The sequence below is a fragment of the Mixophyes fleayi genome, chromosome 4 (genome assembly GCF_038048845.1).
Source record: "Mixophyes fleayi isolate aMixFle1 chromosome 4, aMixFle1.hap1, whole genome shotgun sequence".
Classification (NCBI taxonomy): domain Eukaryota; kingdom Metazoa; phylum Chordata; class Amphibia; order Anura; family Limnodynastidae; genus Mixophyes; species Mixophyes fleayi.
In genome coordinates, this window is record NC_134405.1 from 10198019 (window position 1) to 10214863 (window position 16845).

The 16845-nt window shown below is 42.6% G+C and overlaps 1 protein-coding gene across 3 annotated transcripts in view; it reads right to left on the bottom strand.

The window, feature by feature from the left end:
- The window catches only part of ENO3 (enolase 3), a 30778-nt gene extending 14959 nt beyond the window's left edge, over positions 1–15819 (bottom strand). Inside the window, exon 1 of one of the 3 annotated variants that reach the window (XM_075206286.1) lies at positions 15816–15819. The gene's annotated coding sequence lies outside the window, so the exon portion shown is untranslated. Of the gene's footprint in view, positions 1–3151; positions 3161–3775; positions 3877–15815 lie in introns of those variants that run through there. The other 2 variants (XM_075206285.1, XM_075206287.1) reach the window with 2 other exon arrangements.
- Positions 15820–16845: the final 1026 nt, after the last annotated feature.

Here is a 16845-nt window from a genome sequence, read left to right on the forward strand (position 1 = left end):
ATAAGCTTCTTATCAGGAAATTGGATGTTTGGCCGGAATAACTCCACACTCAAACCTAAAGAATCGGGTTCATTAGTGAGATTCTTGATGATGTACTGGTACATATGGGCAGCACGGTGGCTTAGTGGTTAGCACTTTTGCCTCACAGCACTGGAGTCATGAGTTCAATTCCCGACTATGACCTTAGCTGTGTGGAGTTTGTATTTTCTCCCCATGTTTATGTGGGTTTCCTCCGGGTGCTCCAGTTTCCTCCTACACTCCAAAAGCATACTGGTAGGTTAATTGGTTGCTATCAAACTGACCCCAGTCTGTGTCTGTCTGTGTGTGTGTGTGTGTGTATGTTAGGGAATTTAGACTGTAAGCCACAATATGGCAGGGACTGATGTGAGTGAGTTCTCTGTACAGCGCTGCGGAATTAGTGGCGCTATATAAAAAATGATGAGGATAACATGTGACACCAAAACTAGGCTGTAAGCTTTACAGGTCAGCCACATAGGGTACCTATAGATTATATATAGGTAGCTATATTGTAGGTTACTATAGAATTAAATGTCTAACACGCTTGTAATGAGAATATGATAAAAAATGTTACCCTGTATTGCGCAAATACAATGATCACACTGTATAATAATACTGAGTAAACACTGATAATGATCACACTGTATAATAATACTGAGTATACACTGATAATGATCACACTGTATAATAATACTGAGTATACACTGATAATGATCACACTGTATAATAATACTGAGTATACACTGATAATGATCACACTGCTCTGTATAATAATACTGAGTATACACTGATAATGATCACACTGTATAATAATACTGAGTATACACTGATAATGATCACACTGCTCTGTATAATAATACTGAGTATACACTGATAATGATCACACTGTATAATAATACTGAGTATACACTGATAATGATCACACTGCTCTGTATAATAATACTGAGTATACACTGATAATGATCACACTGTATAATAATACTCAGTATACACTGATAATGATCACACTGTATAATAATACAGAGTATACACTGATGATGATCACACTGTATAATAATACTGAGTATACACTGATAATGATCACACTGTATAATAATACTGAGTATACACTGATGATGATCACACTGTATAATAATACTGAGTATACACTGATAATGATCACACTGTATAATAATACTGAGTATACACTGATAATGATCACTGTATAATAATACTGAGTATACACTGATAATGATCACACTGTATAATAATACTGAGTATACACTGATAATGATCACTGTATAATAATACTGAGTATACACTGATAATGATCACTGTATAATAATACTGAGTATACACTGATAATGATCACACTGTATAATAATACTGAGTATACACTGATAATGATCACACTGCTCTGTATAATAATACTGAGTATACACTGATAATGATCACACTGTATAATAATACTGAGTATACACTGATAATGATCACACTGCTCTGTATAATAATACTGAGTATACACTGATAATGATCACACTGTATAATAATACTCAGTATACACTGATAATGATCACACTGTATAATAATACAGAGTATACACTGATGATGATCACACTGTATAATAATACTGAGTATACACTGATAATGATCACACTGTATAATAATACTGAGTATACACTGATGATGATCACACTGTATAATAATACTGAGTATACACTGATAATGATCACACTGTATAATAATACTGAGTATACACTGATAATGATCACTGTATAATAATACTGAGTATACACTGATAATGATCACACTGTATAATAATACTGAGTATACACTGATAATGATCACTGTATAATAATACTGAGTATACACTGATAATGATCACTGTATAATAATACTGAGTATACACTGATAATGATCACACTGTATAATAATACTGAGTATACACTGATGATGATCACACTGTATAATAATACTGAGTATACACTGATAATGATCACTGTATAATAATACTGAGTATACACTGATAATGATCACTGTATAATAATACTGAGTATACACTGATAATGATCACACTGTATAATAATACTGAGTATACACTGATAATAATACAGATCTATACATTAATGCTGAGTATGTACAGAAGGACAGGCAGTGTATGTTAGTATAGTACTGTATGACTACGTGAGGTATTTTAATTTGCCATCTAAAATGATGCCTGAGAGGTCTATAAATAGTGTGATGTAAAAGTCACTGAGGACAGATAAAGGTCAGGACAGTTATAGCTCCAGACAAAGGTCACCGGCTGTGACATTACCCCGACCCCCACACACGTTGTTGCACCCTCCACTTCTAAATCTCTGTATCACTGCAATGGGTCTGATCTGTCTGTAATGTATATAAATGTATCTAAGAATATGATCACATATATAAAGTAGAAAATGTATAGTTAATTATTCCTTGTAGGTTGGGTTTACAAAAGCCACCAAAAATTTTACATATTAGGGAACCCCACAATGTGTGTGCCCCAACATCAGTAGACAGGCATAATACAGTACATATGTGTATAGGTATTATTAACAAGAGATATAATATACAATGCAGTGTAGGCAGTAAGTCCTTACCTCTCAGTACTGATATAATATACAATGCAGTGTAGGCAGTAAGTCCTTACCTCGGTACTGATATAACATACAATGCAGTGTAGGCAGTAAGTCCTTACCTCGGTACTGATATAACATACAATGCAGTGTAGGCAGTAAGTCCTTACCTCGGTACTGATATAATATACAATGCAGTGTAGGCAGTAAGTCCTTACCTCAGTACTGATATAACATACAATGCAGTGTAGGCAGTAAGTCCTTACCTCGGTACTGATATAACATACAATGCAGTGTAGGCAGTAAGTCCTTACCTCGGTACTGATATAACATACAATGCAGTGTAGGCAGTAAGTCCTTACCTCGGTACTGATATAATATACAATGCAGTGTAGGCAGTAAGTCCTTACCTCGGTACTGATATAATATACAATGCAGTGTAGGCAGTAAGTCCTTACCTCGGTACTGATATAATATACAATGCAGTGTAGGCAGTAAGTCCTTACCTCGGTACTGATATAATATACAATGCAGTGTAGGCAGTAAGTCCTTACCTCGGTGCTGATATAACATACAATGCAGTGTAGGCAGTAAGTCCTTACCTCAGTACTGATATAATATACAATGCAGTGTAGGCAGTAAGTCCTTACCTTGGTACTGATATAATATACAATGCAGTGTAGGCAGTAAGTCCTTACCTCGGTGCTGATATAACATACAATGCAGTGTAGGCAGTAAGTCCTTACCTCAGTACTGATATAATATACAATGCAGTGTAGGCAGTAAGTCCTTACCTCAGTACTGATATAATATACAATGCAGTGTAGGCAGTAAGTCCTTACCTCGGTGCTGATATAACATACAATGCAGTGTAGGCAGTAAGTCCTTACCTCAGTACTGATATAACATACAATGCAGTGTAGGCAGTAAGTCCTTACCTCGGTACTGATATAATATACAATGCAGTGTAGGCAGTAAGTCCTTACCTCGGTGCTGATATAATATACAATGCAGTGTAGGCAGTAAGTCCTTACCTCAGTACTGATATAACATACAATGCAGTGTAGGCAGTAAGTCCTTACCTCAGTACTGATATAACATACAATGCAGTGTAGGCAGTAAGTCCTTACCTCGGTGCTGATATAATATACAATGCAGTGTAGGCAGTAAGTCCTTACCTCGGTGCTGGGTGCCACTGGCCGGTGACTCTGGTCTGTGTGTCCTTCTATATATAGAGGGAGGGGGATACTGACAGTGACACAGAGACCCCGAGGGGGAGGGGGCAGCTGTACACACATAGAGACAACATAGACACCACTGATATAACACACACTAACATAACATACACATAATGATATATCATACACACTAACACTACACACACTGATTTATCACACATACTGTCACAACATACACACAATATATCTATAGATTGTAAGCTTGCGAGCAGGGCCCTCTTGTACCCAGTATTATTTTATTACTGTGTTCCTTCCCAAATGTGAACCGTGGCTGCTGGTGCTATATAATTATTATTATTATATATATATATTATTATATACACACAACTGAGGTACCGCACACTGATACAACATACACACAACTGATATACAATACACACTGGCACAAACCACACTCATAGAATATATAAATACTGACAATGACACAATGTATATTGGTAATACATATACACAATAACACAACACCTGCTGATGCTGCACATGCAGAGAAGCTAATTTACAAAGCGAAAAACATCCACTGCGCCAAAGTAGCTAGGGACCCATCGGACTGAGGACCAGGTGGGTGCACTGCAATAGTAATCTGCATTGGCCGTGCAGAGAGAAGACAACCCTAGTTAAGTGCGTCATGTTTTGTGGACCAGAACTGAAACAAAATTTTGTTTTCCAGAGCAAAATTAGGCGACGAACTCGGGGGTGATGTCAGCAACACATGATTGGCTCACATCCTCATACCTCCCAACATTTATGGATGTAAAATCAAATCAAGGCCAAATAAGCCATGCTCTCCATCCGCCCAAGTCTGCCCCTGACCCCCCTCCCTCCCAGAACAACTTGGTTTTTTTTTGCTTGTGACATCATCATTTTCTAGCACTTTTGGTGAATACGGAACTGAACCACCTCCAGCAGTGATTACAGCCCTTAGTGTTGTTGGATAAGTCTCTATTCACTTTGGACACCGAGATGGAGCAATCTTTACCCATCCCACCTTACAAAATTGCTTTTGTTGGGTCAACTTAGTTGGGAAACGACTATGAGCCGCACGTTTGAGATCTTCTCAGATTTTCCTGGGGATTACAGTCAGGAATCTGAATTGTCCACTCAAATGCATCCTTTTCTTTACTTTGAGCCACTCTGATGTTAAATTTGCAGTTGACTTTAGGTCATTGTCCTGATTAAACAAACTTGCTTCCACTTGGAACTCTTTGGCATAAATAGTTCAGCCAGGGCTTCTGCCTTGTATGATTCTCATAAAGGTCGTTTTCATCAAATGCTCTGGAGATTGTTGACCTACGTACATTATCTTGCATCAGACCTACATACATTACCTTCCATCAGACCTACATACATTATCTTCCATCAGACCTACGTACATTATCTTCCATCAGACCTATGTACATTATCTTCCATCAGACCTACGAACGTTATCTTCCATCAGACCTACATACACTATCTTCCATCAGACCTACATACATTATCTTCCATCAGACCTACGTACATTATCTTCCATCAGACCTACGTACATTATCTTCCATCAGACCTATGTACATTATCTTCCATCAGACCTACGAATGTTATCTTCCATCAGACCTACTTACGTTATCGTCCATCATACCTACATACACTATCTTCTATCAGACCTACGTACGTTATCTTCCATCAGACCTACGTACACTATCTTCCATCAGGCCTACATACGTTATCTTCCATCAGATCTACGTACATTATCTTCCGTCAGACCTACGTACACTATCTTCCATCAGACTTACGTACGTTATCTTCCATCAGACCTACATACATTATCTTCCGTCAGACCTACGTACATTATCTTCCGTCAGACCTACGTACGTTATCTTCCGTCACACCTACGTACGTTATCTTCCATCAGACCTGCATATGTTATCTTCCATCAGATCTACGTACATTATCTTCCGTCAGACCTACGTACATTATCTTCCGTCAGACCTACGTACGTTATCTTCTGTCAGACCTACGTACGTTATCTTCCATCAGACCTACGTACCTTATCTTCCATCAGATCTACGTATGTTATCTTCCATGGGACCTTCATACACTATCTTCTATGAGACCTACATACACTATCTTCCATCAGACCTACGTACGTTATCTTCTATCAGACCTACGTACATTATCTTCCATCAGACCTACATACGTTATCTTCTATCAGACCTACGTACACTATCTATCACGTTATCTTCCATCAGACCTACGTACACTATCTTCCATCAGATCTACGGACACTATCTTCCATCAGACCTACGTACATTATCTTCCATCAGACCTACATACGTTATCTTCTATCAGACCTATGTACACTATCTATCACGTTATCTTCCATCAGACCTACGTACACTATCTTCCATCAGATCTTCGTACATTATCTTCCATCAGACCTACGTACGTTATCTTCCATCAGACCTACGTACGTTATCTTCCATCAGACCTATGTACCTTATCTTCCATCAGACCTACGTACGTTATCTTCCATCGGACCTACGTACCTTATCTTCCATCAGATCTACGTACGTTATCTTCCATGGGACCTTCATACACTATCTTCCATGAGACCTACATAAACTATCTTTCACCAGACCTACGTACGTTATCTTCCATCAGACCTATGTACGTTATCTTCCATCAGACCTACGTACCTTATCTTCCATCAGATCTACGTACGTTATCTTCCATGGGACCTTCATACACTATCTTCCATGAGACCTACATACACTATCTTCCATCAGACCTACGTACGTTATCTTCTATCAGACCTACGTACATTATCTTCCATCAGACCTACATACGTTATCTTCCAACATACCTACGTACACTATCTTCCATCAGTCTTACGTACGTTATCTTTCATCGCACCCACTGTCTTCTGTAGCTCTTTCAGTGTCATATAGGGCCGTGCAGTTGCTTCTCTAGTAAGTGTTCCCTCTGTCCGGTAACTTTCATACTTCTTCCACTACTGTATAATGGACTGCACCTACACCATGGATGGTCATTGTCTTTGTGACGCTGTTGAGCCGTTGTCTACATTGTGCCCCTCTATAATCATATCTCTGACTTGTTTGGAACAATCTTTCATCTCCATATTGAATCTATTGTTGGGGATGCTTATAGTCAGTTGTGAAAACAGAAATTCTATTTTTGACAAATTGAATTCAACATTAAATAGACAAATAAAAGAATGGTACGTTCCAGAACACATGTTGTTACTGTGACTCTCGCACCTGTTTATATGAGGCAGTCCGTCACATTAGAGAGGCAGGTCGAGTAGTCATACAGCTCAAGCTGTAGTGTGTCACGAGACTAGCGCTTACTGGAGGACTAGAGTAACCGGGGTTTAGTGTTTTGAGGGTCTTTTTACACTCACCATTCAGTTTTGTATCCTCATGTCCTAGTCTGTATGAGACTGTATGAGACTACCTGCGTATGTTCACCTGACCAAGTCTTTGTTTGTTGGCATGCAGGGACAAGATTTTAGATCAGTCACTCCTCTGTTTGGAAGTCGGTGAGACTACGTAGTCGGTGTTCGTGGCAGTCGGTGAGACTAGTGGATCTGTGTTCTTGGCAGTCGGTGAGACTAGTGAGTTGGTGTTCTTGGCAGTCGGTGGGACAAGTGGGCCGGTGTTCTTAACAGTCGGTGAGACTAGTGGATCTGTGTTTTTGGCAGTCGGCGAGACAAGTGGGTCTGTGTTCTTAACAGTCGGTGAGACAAGTGGGTCTGTGTTCTTGGCAGTCGATGAGACTAGTGGGTCTGTGTTCTTAACAGTCGGTGAGACAAGTGGGTCTGTGTTCTTGGCAGTCGGTGAGACAAGTGGGTCTGTGTTCTTGGCAGTCGATGAGACTAGTGGGTCTTTGTTCTTGGCAGTCGGTGAGACTAGTGGGTCTGTGTTCTTGGAAGTCGTGAGACTAGTGGGTCGGTGTTCTTGGCAGTCGTGAGACTAGTGGGTCGGTGTTCTTGGCAGTCGATGAGACTAGTGGGTCTGTGTTCTTGGCAGTCGATGAGACTAGTGGGTCTATGTTCTTGGCAGTCGGTGAGACTAGTGGGTCGGTGTTCTTGGAAGTCGTGAGACTACTGGGTCGGTGTTCTTGGCAGTCGGTGAGACTAGTGGGTCGGTGTTCTTGGAAGTCGTGAGACTAGTGGGTCGGTGTTCTTGGCAGTCGGTGAGACTAGTGGGTCGGTGTTCTTGGAAGTCGTGAGACTAGTGGGTCGGTGTTCTTGGCAGTCAGTGAGACTAGTGGGTCAACGTTTCTGGCAGTCTTGGCAGTCGGTGAGACTAGTGAGTTGGTGTTCTTGGCAGTCGGTGAGACAAGTGGGCCGGTGTTCTTAACAGTCGGTGAGACTAGTGGATCTGTGTTTTTGGCAGTCGGTGAGACAAGTGGGTCTGTGTTCATTGCAGTCGATGAGACTAGTGGGTCTGTGTTCTTGGCAGCCGATGAGACAAGTGGGTCTTTGTTCTTGGCAGTCGGTGAAACTAGTGGGTCGGTGTTCTTGGAAGTCGGTGAGACTAGTGGGTCGGTGTTCTTGGCAGTCGGTGAGACTAGTGGGTCAGTGTTTCTGGCAGTCGGTGAGACCAGTGAGTTGGTGTTCCTGGCAGTCGGTGAGACTAGTGGGTCAGTGTTTCTGGCAGTCAGTGAGACCAGTGAGTTGGTGTTCCTGGCAGTCGGTGAGACTAGTGGGTCTGTGTTCTTGGCAGTCGGTGAGACAAGTGGGTCTGTGTTCTTGGCAGTCGGTGAGACTAGTGGGTCTGTGTTCTTGGCAGTCGGTGAGACTAGTGGGTCTTTGTTCTTGGCAGTCGGTGAGACTAGTGGGTCGGTGTTCTTGGAAGTCGGTGAGACTAGTGGGTCGGTGTTCTTGGCAGTCGGTGAGACTAGTGGGTCAGTGTTTCTGGCAGTCGGTGAGACCAGTGAGTTGGTGTTCCTGGCAGTCGGTGAGACTAGTGGGTCGGTGTTTCTGGCAGTCAGTGAAACTAGTGGGTCTGTGTTTCTGGCAGTCGATGAGACCAGTGAGTCGGTATTTCTGGCAGTCGGTGAGACTTGTGGGTCAGTGTTCCTGCCAGTCAGTGAGACCAGTCAGTCGGTGGCGCTGGTATTTCTTCTCCTCTGTTCCTGGTGTTAGTTCTTGCAGTGTCTACTTATGGAGACCAAAATGGCCTCCACAGATGTTAGTATGTTCCCAAGTGAGGACCCTTCATTGTGTGGGGTGGACTGTGGCTGTCTCAGTGACTTCTGCTCCATTCCCATAGTTTCCTCTACCACTAGTTACTAGGACTAGATTCCGCATCCCACTCTCCCCTTAATGCTACTCTACTAGACATTTTATATGAGTCTATTCTCTGACAAAAATAAAATATCTATCTCTTTACTTTTACTCTTACCTGTCGCTGTCACCTACATCTAGGCACATCCCTACTCCTACCTATTATCCCTGCTCTCCTCCATTATCTGCTTTCTCACAATCTAATGTCTGTTTACCCGATTTTCTTCCAGCTTCAGATCTCTCATTGACCTTGTATCTGTCCTCCGTTTATTGTCCCATTCTGTACCGCCGGCCATCCAGATGCTCAGCATGACTTCTCTTACATCAGTTGGTTATCCTCTATTCTGAACTTCATAACATGTTACCCCTGTGCAACTCCCCAATGTACAGAATCAAACGCCTCTCCACGTTCATTTATACTGAATATAAATACTGAAATATACTCAGTTTTAACCATCAAAGGCATATCAATAAAGACCAAGCTCATTGTGTAGGATTCTACGACAACTTTTAAATGTATGGTAGTAAAACAGTAGAACCCCTCCTCTAATGTCCACACCCCCTCCCCCTCTCTTCTACAGGTGCCCTAACGTGCCACGCTCAAGATCTTGTTTGCCGCTAATGGGAGATCCAGTAGACATGGAACACCATAAAAGTACAGCGACCATTTAGTTTCACCAGATGCCGGGTGCATCTCGTCATGGTACAACATGTAGTTATATGACACATACACACTAATACATGTAGTGACATAAAACACACATCTCATTCAACATGTCATATCTGGGACCACTGGGTAAATACTCATTTCAGGTGCCTCAGCAATGTCTTATTCAAAGGCCACCATCCACGTATGGGCTCAGTAGTTCTGGTATGAAGAATGGAGTCTTGATGAGGCATTGGGTGGAGAATGGGTGGAGAATATTGGGTGATTATAGAGGTTGCATATAGGTGAGGGGGTTCCACGGTTCAGACGATGTTGCTGATAGGTGGACCCTCCAGAAAGTTGCATTGTATTTATATATTTATTACATACGTCCAGCAATTGTTACACCCACTTCTATATATCTATAGAAGTAGGCAGCACGGTGGCTTAGTGGTTAGCACCTCTGCCTCACAGCACTGGGGTCATGAGTTCAATTCCCGACCATGGCTTCCAACATTATCTGTGTGGAGTTTGTATGTTCTCCCCGTGTTTGCGTGGGTTTCCTCCAGGTGCTCCGGTTTCCTTCCACACTCCAAAAACATACTAGTAGGGTAATTGGCTGCTATCAAATTGACCCTAGTCTCTCTCTGTCTGTGTGTTAGGGAATTTAGACTGTAAGCTCCAATGGGGCAGAGACTGATGTGAGTTCTCTCTACAGCGCTGCGGAATTAGTGGCGCTATATAAATAGATGATGATATCTATATATCCACAAATATGTTTAACCCCTTCCGCTCCCCATAGCTCTGTGTCAATTACATATATATAGATGATGGAACACTGTGTTTTCAGGAATTATCTGGTAAGGATTAAAGTGCTACACAAATACCTTGTGGGACAGATTGTGAGACTATATAACTGTGTGGTATAAATGATAAGTTTATGGCTCTCAGATGAGCTCTGGCAGATTTTCACCAGCGTTGCCAGTTCAGTCGTTTAAATGCTGGGAATAGAAACAGCAGCACTATGAGCAGCTCAGGGCATTACAGAGATGCCAACTTAAAGGGGTCGTACAGTGGCTGGGTTGGCATGAATTGGTAAGGAGAGGATTGACGAGGGGGTGTACAGATGATTGGCTAGTATAACAGGCCCTTTAATTGATTTTATTTATATACTTCCAATATATTAAATAACGCTGTGCAATGGGAGATGGTTTATTCATTCACATATATATCTATCCTCATTATCCACCATTTGAATTAACCTGTCTGGAATTAATTCATCACATTAAGAAGAAAACTAATCATTGGTTCTCGTCGATTATTTGTGGGGGTGGGTGGGGCAAGCTGAGATTTATGGGCTAATATGGCCCTCACAAATGGTGAACAGAACGCTGTTCTCATGAGCTAACAATCAAACGGCAAAGAAATAAACTACTTTTCTAACAGAAATGGACTGACAGCAGATAATTTAATCAAAGGTCTTGTCCACTCCCCTTCCTCTGGCAAGAAATATAGTGAGTGGACACTCACCGTCATAGACTCCCGCGGGTACGTACGCACTATAAGTTTGTAGCTTTGCAGGCATCCGGACACTGGTCTCAGAAAGACACAGTTTGCCCCATTTCAGCATTTTTATATATATATATATATATATATATATAGAGGGAGAGAGAGATAACGACTATATAAAATCATACAAAAGGTTCAATAAAAATAATAAAGTCATAAATGAACGAGGCTCCAATGAGCGGCATTTTAGGAGAGGAACGTAGAAGTCGTAATGGACAGAGAGGTCCAACGATGACAGTCGGCCGGACTTTATAGTGGCGTTTTTACATTTGTAGACATATCCAGTCTTCTCAGGGACCACAACCCCAAGAAAGGTTACAGATAGCACCTGGACGGGAAAGCAGAGTGGAGGCTGACGCCTGTGCATGCTTTTGGCTCTTGGATTTATGCACCTGCACAATATTGATTTCGCTATGTGGTTGCATTTTTTTCTCTTTCCTAAATAAACCCCATTTGATTTCTAGGCCCCCATCTGCGTTGCAGGTTTACCTTATCTGCAACACTGAGGGTTGCAGTTCATGCGAATTAATGGATTTCCGCTCAACGCATTAAGAATGCATTAATATACGAAACGCAAGGGTTTCGTTTTTTTGTATTTCTGCAGATGTTAACGGGCCCTATCCACGCTTTTTATTCTGCAGGATTAACTGGAAGCATTGACACCCCGATATCTCCTGGAGGCTCAGCCTGCAGGAGGAGGGGGTGTCCCAGGGTCCTGTGGCAGAGACAATCAGACTTACTAAGACCGCTCTAGTCTCCTCTGCCTGACCTTGTCAGAGGTCAGCTCGGTCTCCTATTACCCCTGTCCTTTAGGAGGGCTCAGGAATGAGAGGGGAGAGAAGGGGACTGCTTACCCTGACCTTAACATGAGATAAATATACCAGCAGCACCTGCCCCGCACTTAACCCCCTCACTGCCAGGCCAGCCGCTCTCCCACCGCCTTGTCTGGCCTCCGACCCGCTCTCCTGCTGTCTCCTTCCATCCTCCTCACTCTCTTCTGTCACACGTATCGGGTTATTGCTGCCCAGCCGGCCATTTAAAGGGACACGACACTGAGACATGAAAAATTACGTGGAACCACAAAGGCTCTTTTGTTTGATAAAACATCACTTGTATTGTTTAAGTTTTACTGTTGGGTAAATAAAGGAGTCCATGACAAACTGTCGTATATCGCAACTGTTTCTTCTCCAGTAGTCTAAATCTGCCGGATAGTTCCATAGCACCAACACATGACGCAGAGATGTACAGGGAAAATGTAGTCATTCGCATCAGCTTACAATTTACATCCCCCTACCACTTGGACACACACGTGTTAATATTGTCGGCAGCCAATTAACCCACTAGTATGTTTTTGGAGCACGGGAGAACACCGGAGCACCCGGAGGAGACCCACGCAAACACGCAGTCAGCAGTCAGCTATTATTACAAAGGCTTCTGCAACAATAGGACATGATGCAGAGTCGGCTGAAATCGGGGCGGAAAATTTGCTCGCCCAAAAAGTCGCAATGGCGTGCCTGTGTGAAACTGCGACTATGGCACGATGCGTGTAGGTCTCCAACAGTAGCTTACGTAAATAATATGACATTTATGCGTCTCTCTGTGTTGGTCTGCATCTGTTCGCAATTATGTGAACATGCCGGCGACCACTAAGTTGCAGAATCGCGCAAATCCGCATAGGCGCATATGCGTGCGTATGCTTTCCGGGAATCCGCACAGCAAATTTCCGCAAGTAACTTGCAGTCAGCTGCGACCCAGGGAATAGGACAGTAACTGGTTCCTAATCGGGACACCCGAGCACACACAGGAGTTAAAAAAAAGTGCAAAGATCCCATGGATGGGAAAGGTCAAGTTACAGGCAAAGGTCAAGGCAATCATAAAACAGCAGTCAAAGGTCAGGCCAAGGTCATTATCGGTAGAATCCGAATAACCAGGAATAACGTTGTCAGCAACATGCAACGAATGCATTCCTTTTGTAGTGCAGAGAAACCAGTTCTGATCAGATACTCCGAATTTCCACAACACAGGGTAGACTTGAATCCTCGCCAAGAGGAACAACTATCTGATATTCTGCTCTCCAGTCTCTGAAGTAAGATGTATGCAAATAAATGCTTCTGTAAGAGAAGACGTCCTTCCTCATTCTTCCTGGTTTTCTCTCTGAACTCATAAAACATATTTTTTTCCACCTGGGACTCTTATATTTTCATTGTGCAGATTTTTAGCTACAGAAATCTTAGGGCATTGCACACAAGCGACAAAATTGTACTAATAGGATACCAAAAAATCTATATACATAATATATGACAGAATCACCAGTATATACACAATCTAATACACAGATATAGGCTAATACATAATATAAATATCATACGACACACAAAGCAATACAGAGCAACAAACAGGTGGAATACAAAGGCGTTAAGAGAAAGACCCCCAACATTTCACGGAACTCGGTTACCTTGGCAACACATATATAGGAAGTATAGTAACTAATACCTAGTGTATGAAAATCATAGAATTCCGAATCCGGAATCGGAATGTAGCAGGACGCGATGACAACACGTTCCAGCGTGAAACGCCTAAGGCAGGATCCATGGTGATTGTGAGCCAAAAACAAGGAAAAACAAGCCTGCCATAAGCAAACAAATGAAGTAACACATTTAAAAACAAATAAATTCAACTAAAAGGCAGTCAGTGTAATGGGTATTGTGAAAATGCCAAAATATATATATAAATTAGATATATCCTTCTCATCATTCATCCCTTTCGGGAACAAGGTGTCCAGTGCAGATATTCAGTCCAGTTCTGTTAGTGGTCAGTAAGTCATCTTCTGGTCCATGCCCGAAAAAAAATCATCTGTGACTCTTAGCCTGACAAGGATGGTCTACACAAACCTCTCTTGGACACAAAACATGTTGCCTAAACCGCTACCGCATCTGAACCCATTGTGACCCCGTGTTGACGAATGTTGCATTTATCATCAAATTAAAAATAATTCAATCACCAGTCATCACAAGTTTTCAATACCCTATCGCCTGTCTTATACTTAATGTCAATAAATGGATCATTAGTAACACTACGATAATTTAGCTTGGCTTAAGATAAGCTAGCTGTGACAGTATGGACCTCCTATGCCACCCTGTCCGTCTTCTTGGGGACCGGCTGGGCTTGTCTTGCCACCGTCCCCTTTTTTTCTACCAAGTGCTCCCTTTAAACCCAGTAGGAGTGACCTGCTGACACCATTAAGCTTCTTCACTAGCATCTAGAACTGTTTCCTTCTGGGCAACTCTCGCTGCTAGTGTACCTCCTCTGCTGGGCACCTGGGCTGGTACCCCTGACCTCTTCCTTTAGATCAGGGTTGCTGTGGATGGTCCCCCCTTTCCTATCACACTGGTGAGAGCTGCAAGGTAGTGGGCAGAGCGGTCGTTCTGGATGCTGGGTCCCAACCTCAGAGCAGCTGGATAACGGATTAGATTGTTCTAATCTGTCGGTCAGTGGAATTACAGCAAACTAAGTAGGCATCAAAGTAGGATCTTGAAGCAGTGTATATTAGGTCAAGTAGTCCTTACAAGGACAGTTACACACCAGTTTGAGGTACTAGCGATCTCCAGAAGCTCAGATGGTATAATACAATACATGGCCAAACAGGGCTCTTTTTATACAGTTTTGGACACATAACCTGGCAGGAGGTAAACCGGCCCCCTGATTCCAGATGGCGTTTACCCTCGGGATGTAATATCCTCTAGACTAAAATTTACATCAATCTGTGGTTTCCCAAACCACTTGCTGTTTACATTGCTTGAAGGTTTCCTTTCTAACACACAGGATGAAAAAGTTACACAGAGTAGAAAGGTAGTGACCCCTCTGCTGTGCATTCAGACTAAAAAGATATGTTGGTCAATCTGAGATGAAAAGACTTAGCATGGGATTAGTATTTCCTTTCTTCAGAGGTTGCAAAAACAATTTTCCTCCTACATAGCATACAGCCTCAGAAACTAATATATTTCCAATGGAAAAAATCAGTACGTTTGCAATGACATACATTGCCGCAATGCACCATTAATTAAAATACATTTATATAATAAGTTATCTATAAGTGATCCAGCCACACTTACACCTTAATTCGATTCATGATGTGATAGCAGAGAGGCCTTGTTACCCTCTGTGATAGGATGGACCGTCTATGCCACCCTGTCTGTTGTTGCTGGGACCCGACTGGCCTTATGCCCGACCTAAATGAGTATTTTATACTCACCTGCTCCGCACAGGAAACTCATCTTGGCTCGCTGTCTTCTGGTTTTCCAGACCCTCCAGCCGGCAGCGCCTCTTCTCCTGTTTGGCGCTCCCGCAGTCTTCTTGGCAGGGGCGCTCTTAGCCCTTACAAGGGCTCTCCGCCGATGGTCGCCTTGCCGGCTCTTTCTCCAGGGTCTTCGCATGGTAGGGTAGCCCTTACAAGGGCTCCCTGCCACTTCCGACGGCATCTGCGGTGCTGGACGTCCCTTGACGTCCTCTTCTGTTTCCTCCGCTGGCTTATAAAACCGCGGTCGCTGCCGACATCATCAGCTGTCGCCGCGGGCCCTAATTGGCTTGCGACGGCACCAAAAGTTTAAATGACCGGAGGTGAGCCAGGATTGGCTCGCCTGTCTGGCCACTGATTGGCCAGCAGCAGGAAGTGAGCCCTGACTGGCTCACTTGCCCGCTCCCACAGGGACCTGTAGGGAGAGAGGAATACTCCCCGCTGGAACGGTGAGTAGCTTCTTTTTTCGCCCTCTTCCCGGGAACCTCGTCCACGGGGCACCTCTCCACACTACATCATGTGATGTTTACAATATTCAGACACTAACACCCTTCAGCTTCTAACACGCTTAACAAAAGCCACTCCGAAACTCACAGTAATGACTTCCTAGGGTCACTTTCATGTAACCTCAACTAGGAAATGGATATAACATTCTTCTAGCTTAGGGGACAACCCATAGATAATGCTGTATTGTGGTGACCATGGCAGCATTGTATCAACTTCTATTTTTCCTGAAATCCTGATTAACATAGAATGAGTGCACAGCTGAAATGGGACAGTTACATAGGGGTCGACCTCTCTCCTATCAGACTCTTGTGTTATTATCTTATTGTGTCTTAAATTATGTCAATATTTGTTAAAAAAATTGTTTTTTTCTCTTAAGTCTGTGTTCAATTTATGCCCCAAATTAGTTGAAGTGATTAAAACGGGTGTAAATTTGAAAGGTCTGGACTAGTACCTTGATATCACAACACAATTAACCTGCTCAAACCCCAACCCTCCGACCCCAAAGCCAAGAGTTCTAACATGTTAAATATCCCAAAAAAGATAGGGCCATGGTCAGAATCCAACCCCAGCGCTGTGAGGCAGCAATGAATAGCGGTGTAAAAACAAAACTCAGTCCAGATATTGCAGGATATAAGAAAAACAGTCCATGGGGTATATTTACTAAACTGCAGGTTTGAAAAAGTGGAGATGTTGCCTATAGTAACCAATCA